The sequence below is a fragment of the Budorcas taxicolor genome, chromosome 15 (assembly GCF_023091745.1).
Source record: "Budorcas taxicolor isolate Tak-1 chromosome 15, Takin1.1, whole genome shotgun sequence".
NCBI lineage: Eukaryota > Metazoa > Chordata > Mammalia > Artiodactyla > Bovidae > Budorcas > Budorcas taxicolor.
In genome coordinates, this window is record NC_068924.1 from 42,426,782 (window position 1) to 42,435,042 (window position 8,261).

The window sequence follows — 8,261 nt, forward strand, 5'->3', positions numbered from 1 at the left end:
AAAGTGGCCTGGGGGAGGGATAGCAACGTTATACGAACAGGAAGATGACTGAGAGAGCAACCCATTTGCAAACATAGGCTATTTCTTATGCAAAAGGAATAATGATTGACTACAGAGCCAAGAACCCAGAGGGAAAAGCCAAGAATTACCGAGAAACGCTTCTAAGCAGGACCAGGCCTTAGTCAAGGAATTAAAACATATGCTTGGATGGATTTCAGAACTGCTATGAACCAGTGACTGCTATCTCCCTTTCATCCCTCTCCCCTCCACTTTTTTGAATGGGAGTAGTTGTTTTAGTTATTCTGTCCCTTTATTACCATTGCATATTGGCCAGTGTACAAAAAAGAGCTAACATAGTCTGCATATAAAATTGACCTTTGGGAGAAAAAAGGTTGGCCTTTGGCAGGCAACTGGGAACCTAGATTTCTAGAAGGCTCCCACCATTACTTGATTAGAGTGGTTCTCTATGCCTACTAAACTGTTTGGACAAACAATATGGTTCATGTTGAATATTTGTCTTCTATCGGGGTGTCTATGATTCAGGTACCGGTCAGGCAGAGGCTACCTACTTGATTAACCCTCAATAAAAAACCCCGGGCATTGAGTCTCTAATGAATTTCCTTAGTTGGTGACATTTCACGTGTGTCTTCACAATGCATTTCTGGGGAAATTAAGCACATCTTGTGTGACTCCATTGGGAGAGGCCTCTGGAAGTTGCCCCTAGTTTTCACTGGGCATTGCCCCATCTGCCTTTCCCCTTTGCTGATTTTGCTCTGAATTCTTTTGTTGTAATAAACCTTAGCCCTGAGCATGACTATATGCTGAGTCCCGTAAGTCCTCTTAATGAATTACTGAAATTCACTGGGGGTGGTCTTGGGGATGCCCAACATAGGACGTAATGGGACAGATAACTTGTCTGTTTCATTCACAATTCTTCAAATGAAGAGAAGTTGCAATTACCAGGATTTTTATGAGATCCTAGACTTCAAGCCAATTCCATCAAAGGCACATGAATTGTGGTAACTGGGATGAGGTGAGGGTTGTAGTAGATGATTTCCAAGATGGCTGATAGTAACTCTGTCCCTCCCTATAGAAACATACTGCTCCTCATATCAAGAGGTGAAGTCTGGGACTTGCCAGGTGGTCCAGTGGTTAATACTCCACACTGCCACCACAGGGAACCCAGGTTTGCTCCCTGGGCAGGAAACGAGATCCCACATGCCACAACTAAGAGTTCACATATTGCAACTAAACATCCCACATGCCGCAATGAAGATCCCGTGTGCCCAACTAACACCACGTGTAGCCAAATAAATACTAAAAAGAAAAGAGGTGCAGTCTAATTCCTCTCTCCTTGGATATGGGCTGGACTTAGTGACTTGTCTGACATATATGTGCTCAGTCACTCAGCCATGTCTGACTCTTTATGACCCTGTGGACTGTAGCCCACCAGGCTCCTCTGTCCATGGAGTTTTCTCAGGCAAGAATACTGGAGTGGGTTGCCATTTTCTTCTCCAGGGGAATCTTCCTGACCCAGGGATTGAACCCATATCTCTTGCATCTCCTGCACTGGTAGGTGGATTCTTTACTACTGAGCCACCTGGGAAGACCCTTTGACTTACAGAGTGTTTTAAAAGTGGCAGCCAGGGACTTCTGTAGTCATATCATTAAAAACCTACACCTTTCACCCAATTTCTTGGACTTTTACTCTTGAATATGCTCTCTTGGGACTTACTGTTATGCTATGAGAAGCTAAAGTCACATGGAAAGGCCACATGGAGAGAGGAAGCAATGCTGGCCAAACCCCAACTGTTTCAACAATCCAAGACCAGATATCAGACATGTCAATGAAGGAACCACCTTGGACATTCTAGTCTCAGCAAATACAATGTGGAAAAGAACCAAAACCCCGGACATATGACCCCAGGTAAGCTGTTCCTGCCATCTCCAGCCATTTGAGACAATGTAGCTTAAGGCTCCAGACAGTGGGAAACAAAAGCAAAGGATCCCCTCTGTGCCCTGCCCGAACTTCTGACCCACTAAATCATTAGCATAATAAAATGGTTGGTGTTTCACGCCACCATGCCATAGTGGTTTGGGTGGTTTGCTGGGTAGCATTAGATAACTGAACAGCAGGGACAAGATGATGTTCCCAAGATGTTTCCTTCCGCTGCCAACTGAATAAGATTCTGGCTTGGCCTACTCAGGACGCTTCCCCTTCCCCTGCCTTTCAAGGAGAGTCCCACTTTCCCAGACCAGCTCCTGAGCTCTTCCTTATAATGGCAAATTAGGAAGAAAGGAAGAGGGAAAAGAGACCACAATGCAGAATTTGGGAGAAGGAGTAATGGTTAAGAAGAAAAGAAAAGCAGTTGTATGTAAAGGCAGTGGGTGGGAAAAGGGGTGATTCTAAGAGATCTCAGGAAAGACTACATAGCCCCATTTGAAAGGTACAGATAAAGGACGTGAAAACTTTCAAAATTAGCTTTGGCTGGGTGGACTGTGTTCTTTCATTCAGGAATACCGTAGTCTTGGTTAACACTTACCTTTCTGAGTGTTCCAAATAAGATGGCATTCCCTCTCTTTGGACTGTTTCCCAGGACATCCTGTCTTTTTCTGCTAACTGCAACGAAGGAGAAACACAGGATGGTATGAGTATAGAGAACACACTGCTCTGCTGGAAACAGGGAAAGTGTCAGATGAAGAGTGACAATGAGTTTGAGTCCTGAAGGATGAGTTGCAGTGAGCTAGGCAAAAAATGGGAGAAGAAATTTCCAGACAGAATGAACCGTGTAGAAGGAGCATAGTTCAGTTACGAAACCCAAGTGAAGACCAGTGTGGCCTGAGTGTGGAGAACAGGGAGACAGTGCTGAGCTGAGAGAAGAAATTAGAGAGGGAATACTGGAAGAATAATAAGCCAAGAGAAACAGCCCTGCCCGTGAGCTCTGTCAAGCTCTTATCTTGGCCGAGACCTGTGTTGAAGGAAAAATCAGTCGACAGTCAATCTAAGAAAGAAATGGAAGTGACTTCCCTGGCATTCCAGTGGCTAAGACTCAGTTCTTCCCAACGTATATGTCCATTGACAGATGAATGGGTAAAGCAGTTGTGGTACATATATAAAGTGCAATATTACTCAGCCATAAAAAGGAACATATCTGACTCAGTCCTAATGAGGTAGATGAACCTAGAGCCTGTTAAACAGAGCGAAGTAAGTCAGAAGGAGAAAAACAAACATCATATGTTAATGCATATATATGGAACCTAGAAGAGTGGTACTGATATACCTATTTGCAGGGCAGGAATAAAGACACAGACATAGAGAACAGATTTGTGGACACAGCAGGAAAGGAAGGGTAGGACGAATTGAGAGAGTAGCATTGAAACATATACATTTCCATGTGCAAAACAGAAAGCTAATAGGAATTTGCTGTGGAACACAGGGAGCTCAATCAGATTCTTGGTGACAGCCTAGAGGGGTGGCATAGGGTAGGATGTGGGAGGAAGGTTCAAGAGGGAGGGGACACATGTGTACTTATGGCTGATCCACCTTGTTGTATAGCAGAAACCAACACACAATTGTAAAGCAATTATTCTCCAATTTAAAAATATTTTTTAAATGGTATCATCTCTCAAAAAAATAAATCAAAATAAAAAGACTCCATGCTTTCATGAGTGCCTCATGCAGGAGGCACAGGTTTGATCCCTGCTCAGGGAATGGCATGGCCCAAAAAAGAAAGAACGAGGTGGAAGAGTTTATTCAAGCCTACCTGCAGATTATAATGCAGGAAGCAGTCTTTCAGAAAGCTCTGAGGACTGTTCTGCCTGTTAGAGGTCAAAGCACAGCTATGTAAGTTTTTGAGACAAAGGGTTTTATATCAGAAGATACACTGACAGTGGCCACAATCAGATCTGCACGTACAAAGTGAGTCATCATGACCCCTTATAAGATGAAGATGGAAAACATTCTCCTAAGGAGGTCTGGGTAATACAGATGCAAGGAGAAGGAGAAGGCCCAAACAGATGGAGAGGACTTTTATGTTTAAATTTTCCTTACCTTGCCATAAAATATGAATTTTATTTCATCACCTGAAATGCCCTATAATCAGTGGGCACAATCTAGAAGCAAAAAGCAGAAATGCTGAGCAACTGTGCCTGATGTTGGTAGATCTGGGAGTGGTGTCCAGCCCTCAGCCACAAGGCCGCTGATAGCAGGGCCGTCACCCCACAGCTTCCTGAAAGGAAGCTTCTGGTTCCATGGGAAGTTTCATAAACCGATGCCAGGATTTACATTCTCAGAACCAGGACAAATTACAGTCTCTTTAGCTGGTAAAATCAGCTCTCGGGGGTTATTGTGAGGATCAAATAAAATTAACAGCTGTGAAAGTGTGGCATAGTCACTAAAGCCTGTCCAAATGGGATGGACAATAGTGATAAACAGGAAGGAGGAAAATAATGGAGTTCTGATGCCAGCAAGAACAAAATCCTCTGAGGCCTTAGGGTTGGGTGGCTTGCTCAAGGGGCAGAAGCAGCAAAATCTGATCTTTTAACTGTAAGAACTAAAAGCCTTCTCTGACATCACTAGCTGAAGCTTAGGCTGAATCCCGTGTTCCACAGAAAATCCTTATTTAATCATCTTTCACTGAGACCAAGACCAGATCTACTGCCCCATGGAATAGATTCATGTATAAAAAATCCATGTCAGCCTGACCCATTAAGAATAGGGATGAGGGTAGAGTCGAGAGAAGCTTCACAGACATGGAGATTGGGTCTTTTTTTTTTTCTTTAATTTTATTGACCTACAGTTGATTTACAGTATTGTGCCAACCTCTGCTATACAGCAAAGTTGACTCAGTTATATACATATATAATTCTTCTTTTATAGTCTTTTCCTTTATGGTTTATCCCAGGATACTGAACATAGCTCCCTGTGCTATACATTAGAACCTTATTGTTTATCCATTCTAAATGTAGTAGCTTGCATCTGCCAACCCCAAACTCCCTGTGCACCCCTCTTCTTACCTGTGTCCCCTCTCCCCTTTGGCAACTACAGGGCTGTTCTCTATACGCCTGTTTCTTGTTTTGTAGATAGGTTCATTTGTGCCATACATTTAGATTCCATATATAAGTGATATCATATGGTATTTGCCTTTCTGACTTACTTCACTTAGTATGATACTCACTGTAAGAAACGCCACGGGACGAAGGAGCCACCCCTATGGACCGTTGATCAGGGCCTTTTATTGGGCGGTCGCTCTCAGGCAGAACTCCCGGGGGCGGGTAAGCAAGGGAGCGAAGGGGGTCTGCGAAGCAAAGGGAGTCTGCGGGGTAAAGGGAGTCTGCGGAGTCTGCGAGGTATGAGGGGTGGGGAAGGGTTTTATAGCCCGGGCCGGGCTCCCATATAAGGAAGAAAACGCGGGCTCAGCAGTGATTGGTGTCCAGGGGCTCCGTGTCAGCTCCTGATTGGTCGGCGAGGGCTCCGTGTCAGCTCCTGATTGGACGGCTTGGTTGCCGGCCCGTCTCCGGGGCTTGTCTGCAGCTCTCTGCCGGGACATGTCTCGACATGCCCGGGCATGCCCAGGCATGCCTCAACACGCCTGACCTTGCCCTGACCTTTCACTCACATCATACTATGTTGCTGTAAATGGCATTATTTCATTCTTTTTTATGGCTGGGCAGTATTCTGTTGTATATATGCACCACATCTTTATCCAGTCCTCTGTCAATGGACATTTAGGTTATCTCCATGTTCTGGCTACTGTGAATAGTGCTGCTAGGACCACAGGGGTGCACTCTTTAAATTATAGTTTTGTCTGGGTATATTCCCAGGAGTGGGATCACCAGATCATGCTGCTGCTAAGTTGCTAAGTCGCCTCAGTTGTGTCCGACTCTGTGCAACCCCACAGACCAGGCTCCCCTGTGCCTGGGATTCTCAAGGCAAGAATACTGGAGTGGGTTGCCATTTCCCTCTCCAATGCATGAAAGTGAAAGTGAAGTCACTCAGTCACGTCCGACTCGTAGCGACCCCATGGACTGCAGCTCACCAGGCTCCTCCATCCATGGGATTTTCCAGGCAAGAGTACTGGAGTGGGGTGCCATAACCAGATCATAGGTAACTCTATTTTTAGTTTTCTGAGGAATTTCCATACTGTTTTCCACAGTGGCTGCCCCAACGTATATTCCCACTAACAGAGTAGGAGGGTTCCTTTTTCTCCACACCCTCTCCAGCATTTGTTATTTACTTTTTTTGTTTTAATGATGGCCATTCTGACTGGTCTGAAGTGGTACCTCATTATAGTTCTGATTTTCTTTTCTCTAATAATTAGTGGTGTTGAGCAGCTTTTCATGTGTCTACTGGCCATCTGTATGTCTTCTTTGGAGAAATGTCTATTAAGGTCTTCTGTCCATTTTTCCAAGGGTTGTTTGGTTTTCTGTTGTTGAGTTGTATGAGCTGTTTGTATATTCTGGAAATGAAGGCCTCGTCAGATGTGGAGACTGAGTCTTGAGAATTAGTGAAAGTTCATAGATAGCTAGAGAAGAGGAGGTAGGGCATCCCAGAAAGAGCTGCATGTGGAAAAATAGAAAAGCCAAAAAAAAACGTGCTTTGGCTATATGATATCATGATTTATAACATATATACATTTAATCTTGTCCCATTCTGGCACATGGAGAAGGAAATTGCAACCAACTCCAGTATTCTTGCCTGGAGAATCCCATGGAGAGCGGAGCCTGGTGGGCTGCTGTTCATGGGGTCGCGGAGAGTCGGACACAACTGAAGTGACATAGCATGCATGCGTGCACTGGAGAAGGAAATAGCAACCCACTCCAGTATTCTTGCCTGGAAAATCCCAGGCACAGAGGAGCCTGGTGGGCTGCCGTCCAAGGGGTCGCACAGAGCTGGACACGACTGAAGCAACTTAGCAGCAGCAGCAGCAGCACTCTGGCACAAGCTCCTAAAACCCTTAGAATTTCCTAAAAGTTGACAGCTATAACAGTGTCTTTTGTGATGTTAATGAGGTAACTTTTGTAAAGAAGCTAAGGATATGGGCTCCCTGCCAGAGGAACCAACCATTTAACTGGAGAGTTGGAACTTGGAGTCTGACCCCTTTTGACCTCTGGGGACAGGAATGGGGTTAGAGATTGAGTTCAATCATCAATGGCCAATGGTTTAATCAACTGTTCCTATGTAATGGACTTCCTATTTGGAACCAGTCTATTGTTCCACGTCCAGTTCTAACTGTTGCTTCCTGACCTGCACATAGGTTTCTCAAGAGGCAGGTCAGGTGGTCTGGTATTCCCATCTCTTTCAGAATTTTCCACAGTTTATTGTGATCCACACAGTCAGAGGCTTTGGCATAGTCAATAAAGCAGAAATAAATGTTTTCCTGGAACTCTCTTGCTTTTTCGATGACCCAGCAGATATTGGCAATTTGATCTCTGGTTCCTCTGCCTTTTCTAAAACCAGCTTGAATATCTGGAAGTTCATGGTTCATGTATTGCTGAAGCCTGGCTTGGAGAATTTTGAGCATTACTTTACTAGAGTGTGAGATGAGTGCAATTGTGCAGTACTTTGAGCATTCTTTGGCATTGCCTTTCTTTGGGATTGGAATGAAAACTGACCTTTTCCAGTCCTGTGGCCACTGCTGAGTTTTCCAAATGTGTTGGCATATTGAGTACAGCACTTTTACAGCATCATCTTTCAGGATTTGAAATAGCTCCACTGGAATTCCATCACCTCCACTAGCTTTGTTCGTAGTGATGCTTTCTAAGGCCCACTTGACTTCACATTCCAGGATGTCTGGCTCTAGGTGAGTGATCACACCATGGTGATTATCTGGGTCGTGAAGATCTTTGTACAGTTCTTCTGTGTATTCTTGCCACCTCTTCTTATTATCTTCTGCTTGTTAGGTCCATACCATTTCTGTCCTTTATCGAGCCCATCTTTGCATGAAATGTTCCCTTGGTATCTCTAATTTTCTTGAAAAGATCTCTAGTCTTTCCCATTCTGTTCTTTTCCTCTATTTCTTTGCACTGATCACTGAGGAAGGCTTTCTTATCTCTTCTTGCTATTTTTTGAAACTCTGCATTCAGATGCTTACATCTTTCCTTTTCTCCTTTGCTTTTCGCTTCTCTTCTTTTCACAGCTATTTGTAAGCAACAGTTAGAACTGGACAAGGAACAACACACTGGTTCCAAATAGGAAAAGGAGTACGTTGAGGCTGTATACTGTCACCCTGCTTATTTAACTTATATGCAGAGTACATCAT